At 41.3% G+C, this 12,639-nt stretch overlaps 1 protein-coding gene across 1 annotated transcript in view; it reads right to left on the bottom strand.

The window, feature by feature from the left end:
• Positions 1-12,639, bottom strand: part of pik3r2 (phosphoinositide-3-kinase, regulatory subunit 2 (beta)) — a 245,743-nt gene that overhangs the window by 221,956 nt on the left and 11,148 nt on the right. The gene's annotated exons all lie outside the window — the stretch shown is intronic.

Here is a 12,639-nt window from a genome sequence, read left to right as displayed (position 1 = left end):
GCACCGGTCTCCGGGGAGGAAAGCAGGACTCCTTTCTCTCTCTGTTCCTTCAGAAATATTTCCGTCTGCATTCTCCTAAGTAGCCCCGAAATCATGCCATAACTATTCTTTGAGAAAGCATCCGATGGATAGGCTCACCAAAGCTCGGGTGTAATGTAACGTTGGTTTAATGTGTGCAAAGCCACACGTCGCTTCGAAGAAACCATTTGCCGTGTTTTAATCAGACCAGTTTGCATCATTCAATTCTACAGTATATGGTCAAAACTATGGTTACTCATGGATCTATGTGGATGTTAATATTCTCTGACCGTTTCAGATTATTTACAAAAACCTCATGAAAAGGTTCACTGAAAAAACTGAGAATTCCCAATGTGTGATGTCAAATAATTAGTTCAAAAGGATACTTTTCACTGACATAACGGGCTCTCGTCAATCAGCTTCATCCAATTCAACAGAGGCTCCATTCGGGAAAGATCCCTGTCTTAACCCTTTCACTACCACACTACCCATGGTTAACCCTTTCACTGCAACAATACAGAAGGTTAACCCTTTCACTGCCACACGACAAAGGGTTAACGTTTCAAGCCACGGGCTAAAGTACCAACGGTAAGAACATACAGATAATCATTTACCTTTTTCTGTGGAGAATGAGGCTTCGGTAAGAGGAGTGAGGCAACAAACAAAACAAATAAAAAAAAGCTACCAAGTTCTGCCTCAAAATGGCAACTATGCTGACGAGAGAGGAGAGGGAGAGACGGAGAGAGAGATGGAGAGACAGAGACAGAGATAGAGAGAGAGATATAGAGAGAGAGAGAGAGAGAGAGAGAGAGAGAGAGAGAGAGAGAGAGAGAGAGAGAGAGAGAGAGAGAGAGAGAGAGAGAGAGAGATTAGGGTTTTTAGATTAAGTCTGTGGTCCCACAAAGTAACCAACGACGATGGTGGCTATGTTAACCTCCCTTGACTGGACGAGGAGATGACATAGGAAGAAAGAGAGAGAAGCTGGACTAGATGCAGAGGTTCATCTTCTATGTCAACAGCGAGACAGAGACAGTGGAGCTTTTTGGGGGCCATTTCTCAAAACGTCTGAATTAGAAGAATTACAGGGCCCAGTGTGTGAGGCCCGACATCATGCGATCGCTTCTAAACGCTTGTCGATGGAGAAGAATTCGAGCAACGTATTACTGCTCTAAAAAAAACACAACGCAACAAAATAAAACATAAACCGCTATGGCGCATCTTCGAATGTGGGGTTGCGTGCGTGCATTTGAACCTAAGTCTGCATCATCCTCAACCCCCCCCCCCCCCCCCCCCCCCCCCATCACAACACCCCCTCGACAGCAAGCAAACATTTACCGCAAACCTTTTTTGTGTCGTGTTGAGAGTGCCTATGTTTCGGACAGCATTGTAAGAGTTGCATGGTGGTAACATGATGTTAGCAGCAGGAGAGAGAAAGAGAGGGCAACACTCACCCCACTTTTTGGTTTGCGAGAGAGAGAGAAGCTGGACGGGGCTCAGCCAGCCAGACTCCCGGTCCAACATCCTCCTCTGAGTGGAGAAGCGAGAGGTGCCAGGCTTAGACACGTGGCAAGGGCATTACCCAACCACAGCCCGCAATCCTCACACCACCATAACCCTGCCTCTACCCCGCCCCCCACCACCACCAACAACCCTTACCCTCCCTCCCTGTCCCTGCTCTTTACCCCCCCCCATACACACAGTCCTCCCTCCAAACCCCCCCCCCCATCCTCCCCACATGCCGAGAAAGTCCAGTTGTTTTTCCCGCTTGCCATGTTTGTTTATATTCCCAACCTCACTGCCGAAAAAGATGAAGAAGAAGAGGAAGAAGAGGAAAAAGACGACAAAACAGAGGGACATGATGAAGAAGAAGAAGAAGAGGAAGAAGAAGAGGAAGAACGTGTCCTGCTGTGCTGTCTTGTGCCGTGGTGGTAGTCCTGTCTGGCATTTTGTTCCGGACAGCAGAACAGGGGGAAATAAAGTGCTGCCTGCAACTAATAGGAGTTGAAAGGAGAATCCTCTCTCTTACGCTCCTGCCCTGATAGCGCTGGAGTCGCCTGCTCTTCAGCACGGCAACAGCATCTGGCAAAACGCCCGTCACTGGATACATGCCTTCCTTCAAGACTTTTTATTCAGTCAAAAGAGAAGAGAGAAAAGAGTGAGAGAGAGGAGAGGGGAGAGGGAGAGAGAGAGAGAGACGGCGCACTCTGTTATCAGCGCAGACCGAGTGGTTGAGGGGGGAGACCGCAGGAAAATAATTAATGAACAGGCACCAAGTAACTCACTGTTGCTAGAGAGAGGGAAAGCTAATCCCGCACTCCCATTGGCTGACGCTCGGGTCGCCACAGAAGCCGGGCAAATCAAGGAAATGTTCTAATATTAGAAAATGTATCTAGGCAGTGATCAAGCGTCTGAGTCGGACCCAAACAACTCCACCTTTTTCAACACATATGTGACTTGACCTTTTTTATTTTTCATTTGATTCTTCTAACATCCTTGTTTGTTGTCTTTGATGAAATGAATTGGTTTAAAGGATGATGATGATGATGGGGAGATGGAGCGTGGAGGAGGGGGGATGCTGTGAGTAAACGCTGAACAAATCAAGTCATGCGACCAGATAGAATTAGATGATCAACTCCTTTTTGTTTCGAGACATGAAAAGAAGAATGATTATTATTTTGGTGTGAAATGTATAGGCCTAGGTAATGCAAATTATTTTATATTCATTGTATCAGAGGATCCCATTCACAAATAATGTGAATAACCACTGAGAAGACTGTTACTTTATAAATGTAATACATAACAATGTAATCCAAACTCTGTTCTATTTACTTTATGGTAATTTTGCTTCCAAAATCTATAGAATGGAGAGGTAAATGTATGTGTTTTATTAAAATGTTCAGACTGTAATTTAATGTAATCATCCAGACTATCAACCATCATGGGAAAATATGCAATGTTATGTTAGTGTCTATAATCTTACAAACTAAAGTACCATAGTTTATTCAAACATGTTTTTGAGCAATCCTGCAACTGATTTCTTTTTGTCCTGCATAAGTAACTGTGTAAGATTACAGGTTGGTACCACTTTTTGTAACACGAAGTGTTGTACTCAAAAAAGACATAATGGAATAATTAAATAATGGGTACGAATCTGGAAGATGAAAAGTGTATTGGTTGTCCAAAATGAATTAATGAATAAATAGACTAAATAAATAATACCAACTTCCCAGAAAAACATTGGACTCAGTCATTCTTTCTACAGCCACTATCAACATCCACTATTACCCTGGTATAACATTAGCATTCAGTCAAGTCTATCACAAGCTCACATAATTACCTTCCTGACCGTAAAGAGACCCAGTCATCTTATTAACTATGGTGCCACTGCCCCTCCTGCCCACTTTTCCCTGGCCATGAACTTTCCTCCCATTCCCTTAGTGTTCCCATTTCTCCCTGGCCATGGACTTTTCCCTCGCTCCCTAGTGTCTCTCCCTCTAGTGTGTCTCACCAGCTGCCCCTCGTTTGTAACCTACCCAGGTGTCATCAGTTTGTAATTTTCTCCATGTGTATTTATGTTTGCTCTGCCCTGTTCAGTTTGTGGGATCATTAGTCCATGTAAATTGTGTTCCTATGCGTATTGTCTGTGCTAGTCCTTCTTCTCACATGTTTTCTTGACAGTTCTGTTTTATTAGTCAGCATGGGTGTCAACTAGGGCTGGGTCTCGCCACTGATTTCCCAAAAGGATTTGATTCCAATTCACAAGGTCCCGATTCGATTCGATTTACCGATTCAATGGTTCAAGGAAGCCTCTAACATGTTGCATTGTTAAAAATATCAATGTTTACATTAACACATTGGGCGCCAGAGGTCGCTGTGGGCATATGGCTGTGTGTGCCAGCGCTGTAATGAATGGGGGTACATGCCGGTGTTTGCAGTGCTAAAACTATATTAAATATTATCTAATAATATAGTCGATTGTCATTGAGTTTCTTCCGGTCAAGATGCAAAAAACAGATAGTTTTTTCATCCATACATCCCCGTTTTATACCGTGGTGAATATGAGTATAGTTTTAGGGTGTTTTCACACCTGTAGTTCGTTTGCTTTGTTCCGATTCAGGGAGACACAGGGACTATTATGATACAATTGTTGCACTTGACCCTTAGTTCGTTTGTGTTCACACGGCTGTGTTCACACGGACCAAAACAAACGCACGCGCGAGCAAACTGTCACTCATTGGTCAGATTTTGGGGTGTGCCCCCCCCCCCTCCCAACCCTGAATCTCTGCGTTACATTGAAATCGGGGAGGAGAGAGCGGGGGAGCAAATGATGAATGTGGATGAGAGCCGTGATGTAAGTGGTTGCCGATACGGCTGTGGTGTGGGGGTGCTAGAGACATGATCGAATAGTCTTTTATGCGCCTCAATCTCCTGAACACGGCGCAAGCCATTCCTAATCGATCAGAACTAAATCGGCAGCGAAAAAGCCCATTTTAAAGCACCTATTACCCATGCACATGCGCAGATTGCCCACAGAGTCTGGACAACGCGAGATGACGCACGAATGAATGTGGACTGTTCCATCAGAGGGGGGAGCTTCGGTGGCCAGTGTCCTTTCAGCCGACCAGGATAATGAAACAATGATCCCACTAAATGGCCAGAAGCGTCTTATGGCGACATCTACAATTACCTCATTGAGTCTCCAGGTAGACTAATGTTTATATTTAAGTGCAGCGGTCTGTAGCCACTCACATTACCACCGAAGCTCCCCGATGGAACAGTCCACATTCATTCTCTCGGTGAGAGAGAGAGAGAGAGGGAGAGAGAGAGTCAGTGAGAGGGAGAGAGAGAGAGGAGGTGTTGTCTCGCACGGTGCAGCTGTTGCAGCGTCACTAAACTTTCTGTACACTTGCGTGTTCTCCAGCATCTGACGAATGTGATCGTCTGCCCAAATATCAACGAGGCAGTGTACCGAGTCATCGCTGCTCCACGTTGACCCACGGCTCACTATTATTATTATTGTGTTGGTTTGCTAAGTCGATTGCATTCTCACAGCATACGAGTCGCGTCGGGTTCGTTTGGAAGTGCGCCGAGATCACCCTCTCTAGGTGGTCTCGGCCCGCTTGTTTTGTTCCGCAACAGAATGTGATTGCTGTGTTCATATATGCCCAACTGAACCGAAATAGGGGGTAAACGCTCCAGGTTTCGGAACAACAGCTCCAAACGAGCTAGGTGTGAAAACGCCCTTAGAGTAATTCTGTGTAATCCCAGGAAACTCCACCAAACAGCGTTTTACTGCATTTCACTAGGAATCGTGCCGTTCCTCGCTTGGATCAACAATCAATCTAAAATCAACGCTAGATTATCGGTATTACGCTCCGATCGCGGGGAAGGAATTATCGGATCAACGCAAGATTAATAGCATATAGAGGTTACCTATCTATGATGTACTGCAAAAAACAGAATATTCCAATTATCTGATCGCCATTCCAAGTATTGATGTCGGTTGTGTTGCCAAAATAATCCACCAAAACACATGAACCGGCGGTGCTCAAGTGTCCCCAATCCATGTGTTATAAACGTTACTCATGCCCGAGAAGGAAAACCTGGACCGGACTTCTTAGAATGACACACAGCCCAAGCCAGAGGGTTTCCAATGATGTGCAATACAGGGCTGGGCGATATGGCCTAAATATGATATCACGATATTTTCTGACCTTTCGGCGATACACGATACACATCACGATGTTTTTCTTTTTTCCCCCAAACAATTCATTATGAGGCTTACCAAGACAGTATTTGAGTTTGCAAGCTAACATTAAAGACTAAATAAAATACCCATGCATTTAGCATTTTTATATTATATATTAGATTTAGATTATTAGATTATATATTGCATATATTTAGCAATGAGATATTATATGATTTAGATATGAAATATGATTAATTGAAAATGGGGGACCCTGATGTAAACAAGACGAAAGACTTTCTCTGGTCTGCATCCCCTTAACAATTGTATGTATTGAGCTGTACTGTACCCATTCTGCAATATGTTAATAAAGTTTTAAATCAATCAATCAATCAATCAATCAATCAATAAATAGCATTTTAGCATTTTTATGAAACTACTGTATATTTGTATGTCTCTAAATGTTTTGATGAATTGAAAATGGAGGACCCTTATGTAAAAAAGCCGAAAGTCTTTTTCTGGTCTTCATCCTCCAGTCAGTCCACTATTGTTGTATTGAGCTGTACTATATTGTACCCATTCTGCAATCTGTTAATATAGTTTTCATTCATTCGATCATTCAGCCGGCAACAGAATAATTTTGATTGACAGTCGAGTCTGCCAATTACGTCACACCGCTTACACCCGCCCTGCTGTTCTTAGCACCAATCGACAAGCGCTATGCGTTTTTTACTTCCGCCATTGATTTTGACGAGAGCTGAGCTCAGCTCAACGACAACAACAGCTGAGCTCACCGCGGCCGACGAGTGATTACCAGCGCACCGCAGCATGACTAAACGAGCCATAAGGCCTAACAAAAATAATAGTTGGTTTCAGGTTGGTTGTCAGTTTGGCCATGGGTAGGTAGGGAATTTTTTTTTTTTTTTATTCTTTCCCACAGCGACTATGGATAGGGAATTTCTTTATTTAATTAACCCTTTCACTGCCACACGACAGAAGGTTAGCCCTTTACTATCACACAACCGACGGCGATGCTCCATCATTAGCATCATTAGCTCCGCGGATGCGGAGCTAATGATGCTAATGATGGAGCATCGCCGTCGGTTGTGTGATAGTAAAGGGCTAACCTTCTGTATTGTCACAGTGAAAGGGTTAACCGGCTGTCGTGTGGCAGTGAAAGGGTTAAAATGTTCACAACAACATGGATGCATGTACTCTGCCAGCATGTTTAATATCCATAATACTAAATGTTTGACTAAGATTTCTATGAAACTTTATTCTAAAAAAAAAAAAAAAAAAAAAAAAAATGATTTTTTTTTTTTAATATATAATTTTTTTTTTAAACTCATAAAATATATTGGGTCGCACCTAAATCGGCAGGGTCGGTCGGCAACCTGAAACCAACCATTATTTTTGTTAGGCCTAATGATTTTATTGCAACGAATGTTATAATAAAAGCCTTTCCATACATCTGTCTGATTGAAAACTTTATTAACAGACCGCAGAATGGGCATGCACAATTCAGCACGGGCTGAGATATGAACAGTAACGCTTGCTATCTATGTCGTCATCGGACGTTGCTATGTTTGGGTAAATACGCTAATGTTATTGAACGTGTAACTATATAACGTTAATGCCACAAAACGAATGCCTTTGTTAATAATAAGTAGTAACTTTGATGCAGTAGTGTGTGTGTGGGGGCGGCGTTGTTCAAAAGTTTGAACGGGTGTGGACCAGATTGACGCGACACAATCCTCTTGGGCAAAACATCACGATATCCACGATACGTTAAAAATCGTTAATCGTTAATCGTTAATGAACTGTACCCGATATTTATATAATATCGTAATATCGCCCAGCCCTACCGGCCGCAAGGCGTTAGATGGCGGTATTGGACGTTTGCGATCTCAGACCCATTCCCAATGATAACATCAGGCTGGATGGATGGATTATGAATGGAAATATCGAATAAAAGAAATAACGATGAAAACCCGACTTTTCTCGGGTTTGGCGCCCAACGTTCGGCGAGTTAACCCGACTTATCTCGGGTCTGGCGTCCAATGTGTTAAGAATTGACTCTCAAGCAGTTACATGAATGTACTTTTTATTGGAACATTGTCTTTTGCATATGTCACGTCTGGGTGATGTCTCACTGGTACCCCTTTTAGACCGGCCAGGCTCCGTGCTGGAGCCGGTTCCCGAACGTAATCTTGCACCGGCTGGCGCGTTCAGACCGGGATTAATTGGTTCAGAACGTGACAAATCGGTGCTCAGCTGGCACCGGAAAATAGTTGGTTTTTCCTTGCGAACCGTGACATCAACAGTGGGCGTGTCATATTCTAGGCTGTCAAGACGAGTAAACGGGGGAAAGTAGCGAGTCAGCATTGCACTCAACAGGAAGCGATTTGCGACTGCTCTCAAAACAAGATTAGATTTAAATTAGAGGTGGGCATAGATTAATTTTTTTAATCTAGATTAATCTATCTGCAAAAATGGCTCAAAAAAAAAAAAAAAAACTGCCGAAGGCATTCAAAATATGTGTGTTCTACCCAAATAATGACCAGAAGTAAGTCCTTACTTTTTCTTTCCTCCTTATGTTTCTCAGGCCAGGTGGCCCATTACACCATGAGCCCATCTCCCGTTTCCAAAATGCATTACAGACTGTTTGAAAAAGCTGTTTTGCTATGATAATTGGTAATGAAATATCAAAATAATGTTCAATAAGATGTACTTGTGTTTAATAAGTTGTTTTATTCAGAAGTTAACACAAATACATAATATTACCAGTACAGTACAGTATCTAGCACTCTCAGGAGCAAAACAGAAAGAATCATTTCAAACTTGAACTATGTGACATGGCTTGAATCAACTGCTCCAGTGGAGTTGCTCAGTGGCCAATGGTGTCAACTGTGGTTGTACTGGGCAGCTCCCAGGTGTGAATGGAAAAGAACATCTGTGCTCAGCGAACCTACCCTGGGTAAATAAAGGTAGAAAAAAAAAAAAAAAAAAAAAAAAAATTAGATTAATGCGTTAATTATATTATCGCGCGATACTAGTATAGCGTTAACGCAGCACGTTAACGCCGTTAACGGCCCAGCTCTAATTTAAATGTATTGTTATGATACAGCACAAGTACAATACACCATCCAACCAGAGTGGATAAAGAAATGCTCCAGAAATGCGTGGAGAAAGGCTTAGCGAGCCTCAACGCGCGAGCGCACACACAAAAGCGCACACACGCACTTTGGAATGAATCATTCCAGCAAAGTAGGCTTCTATTATTCGAATTACTGTTTTAATGGGTATCACAGTAGTAAGTCCTACTGTAGAACATGACATATTAGCATGACATCTGATTTATTAATGCCAATACAAAAAATTTGGGACAAACGCAATTGGCACAAGTGTAAATTATGGATTAGTCACTCAGTTTAAACATCCGACTGGTTAGCTAAACTCGTTAGTCCACTGGCTGTGGATACTATGGTCACAAGTTCAAATCACTCTTGGTTAATTTTTTTATTAATTTATCTACTCAGGTTGGATGGTGTATTGTACTTGTGCTGTATAATCACAATACATTTGAATCGAATCTCATTTTGAAATCGCTACGCTGCCTATGGACACAACAGTGGCAGACAACTTCGGATGTGATTGCAGTGCACCATGCTGATCCACTCAACAGGTAGCGATTTCAAAATGAGATTTGATTAAAATGTATTGTCATTATACAGCACAATACATATATATACACATACACACCATCCAACCAGAGTGGATAAATTAATTAAACGTTAAAAAAAAAAAAAAAAAAAAAAAAATGGAACCAAGAGTGATTTGAACCTGTGACCATAGGATCCACAGCCAGCGGACTAACAAGTTGAGCTAATGGCACAAGTGTAAATGATGGACTGATTAGCTGCTAATCCATCATTTACACTTGTGCCAATTGCGTTTGTCCCTAATTTTTAGTATTGGCATTAATAAATCAGATGTCATGCTAATATGTCATGTTCTACAGTAGGACTTACTACTGTGATACCCATTAAAACAGTAATTAGAATAATAGAAGCCTACTTTGCTGGAACGATTCATTTCAAACAGTGCGTGTGTGCTTTTGTGTGTGCGCTTACGCATTGAGGCTCGCTCTCCACGCATTATTTTTTCCTCCGCCTGAGTAGCGCCCCCGTTGATGACGGAGATGGTGGAATGTTGGTTCTGCTTAAATGGGTGTAAACGCGGGGTGGTTCGCCAGAGAGCATCAAGGTTCAGAGGGTTCAGAACGGAGCTGGAGCTTGAACCGGAGCCCGGGCGGTCTAAAAGCGCTCTAAGTGGTTTCGTAGATTTGTTGTATTTATTTGCATTATCTATGTCTGTCACTATAGCCAATGGAAATGCTAGAAATGGTCACGTGGGCTGTGGGAACCAATGGAAAATTCCTATCCCGAGGCCAAACTTAATTGCCGACCCCTGGTCTACACCCTCCCCAGACTGACAGTGGGGCAATGCGCGCAACGACCAGGGAGGGAATTGGCATAACGACAAAATTTGGGTATGAAAAAAATATATATTTTTATAGTCTTAATGACTATAAATAAGAATAGTCTTAGTGACGGGTTGAAGTTGTGTACCTCTCAGGGGACATTTAAAAAGGCCCTGAAGGATAAAATAATTCAGGAGTACAGTTTTGAGTAAAACATCAAACATTTATTTTCTCTTTTCTTTTTTCTCTTAAAGAAAAAGAAAAAAAATTATATCTTGCAGCATATTTAAAAAATGTCTTTCTTATATTAAAGTATATTTCGTTTTTAAGAATTGTAAAGGATAGGCAAAAATAAGCATGTGCTTCAGCCTATTCCTTTTTTCGGTCATTGAGTTTGGATTTTGTACAAGCATTTATAGGCATGTTAGATTTTCTTTTAGCAATGGGAGTGAGTTTCTTCATTGATTCAGATTATTCTTTGTCACAGCGTTTTAAAATGTACATGCATTCAGAAATAGTGAGATGCTTGTTTTCCCGGCTCCTCAACTGCAGTAGATTTGTAGACAACAATACACAACGACCTATACAATATAAGGCTGAGACCACTTATTGATTTATCGATAACTGCGTGAAATCGATAAGTGGCATCACTTATCGATTTTTTTTGCATGTGTAAAATACTTTATATTAAACTAAATACTTTATACTATACTAAAATACTACCTAGGTCTCGTGGCAAGTTTTAGTTAAAACATCCCCATTTCATGTAAAACCACCGACTATAAAATGAGAAGGATCACTCTGGTAGTTTTGAATGGGGAAATCTGTAACACTAAAGATGGCGGCAACGACAAAGAATTGCTGCAAAATAAACATAAATTTGTTGTTTAAATAATAATAATAAAATAAAAGTAAAATTTATTTAAAAAATAAAATATATACTAATACAAATATCGATAATTTTGACCTGATTTACCCCCTCCTAATGTACAGTCTCCTCCTCATCATATGTATATATTTACTGTTAGGATCTCTGGGTAACAGTACTGTATATTTGCATATCGTATATGTGACAAATGTAACAGTACTATACAGGGCTGTACAGTGCGATGATCTCGTCGCAAATTGCCCCTTAATTTGGCCGTTGCGAGTTGGAAATATTATTTGGGAGCAACGTTGCGAGTTGTGATTTCAACCCTTCATTCGCATTTCACTCCTAAATTAATCCATACAAATTGGATACATTTTTTTAAAAACATTAGCCTACAACCAGGGCTGTACAGTGCGACACAATGTCGTGGTGCTATGAAAGAATCTGTCGGCAATGAATGAACTTACTGCGATCACCGATAGCCTGAGTGAAAAAAAAGATTTGCGTGTGGAGTGAATCTGGGTCACGCTAGTACCTGGTACTTGTAGTCTATCGTGCGATTAAAGACCATGTCCCTATCTGCGTAGTCTATACATCCAACACCAAATCCCATAATTCCTAGCAAAACGAAACTGAATGTGGGCTCTCTTCCTTTCAATATGGGCTATTGCATCGCCAAAGAAGCACCTCATTTCAATACATTTAAGACGCAAAAAAGAACAACGGAGTGGATATCAGTCCATCTTATGACAACCACGTCCGATGTGGAGAGATGATAAGATGATGATGATTGACGTGATGATGTGATGATTGATTGACGGGGACACGGACACTTCTAACGTTCAGGTTCAGCTATGCATTAGGTGAGTAGTCCTACCGTAAGAGCCTCATACGGGTCAATTAAACCTTTTTGATTAGTCTTTCCTTCCAGCTAAGTTGGACTGAACATTTCACTGTCAAAAGCGCAAATGTAAATAAGGTTGCGTCGCAACACGGGTTTCAAAATAAAGGTCACATATACAAATACCTCTCAATTCTTATTAAAAAAAGTCCCGGATATACATAAACATTAATTGGCATAGATCTCTATAAACGGCCCAACACATTGATCACTTTAGGCACACACTGAAACCAGTAACATCACAAATATGAAGCAGGTAATTACCCATACAAATAAACCTTTCATGGGGTTATTTACAATAATAATTCATTTGATTTCTAAAGCACTTTTCATTGTGAAACAAATGTATGCCGAGTTTCTTGTCCTCCTGATTAATGCAATGGTGTGTGTGTGTTGTGGTGATCTCATTCAAGGAGCACTACACAAGCGCGCGCACACACACACACACACAGTTTGTTGTTTTTGTTCTATTAGTGATTTACACACTTTCTCAGTTGGTTCATTATAAAAGATACAAACCTGAAAACAAACGCACTTAAATGTTAAATAAAAGGACCACAGTAATGAGGCAGGAGGAACATATTTTTTTAATAATGGTAAAATTGTTATTTAAAAATGTGCCCCTAAAAATTTTTTTTGCCCCTAAATTTCTCATTTAGGGGCAAGTGTGCCCCTAGTGA

This window comes from Notolepis coatsorum, assembly GCF_963971535.1.
Source record: "Notolepis coatsorum genome assembly, chromosome: 13".
NCBI classification, from domain to species: Eukaryota; Metazoa; Chordata; class Actinopteri; order Aulopiformes; family Paralepididae; genus Notolepis; species Notolepis coatsorum.
The sequence above is the reverse complement of the archived record's forward strand: the minus strand, read 5'-3'. Positions and strand labels throughout refer to the sequence as shown.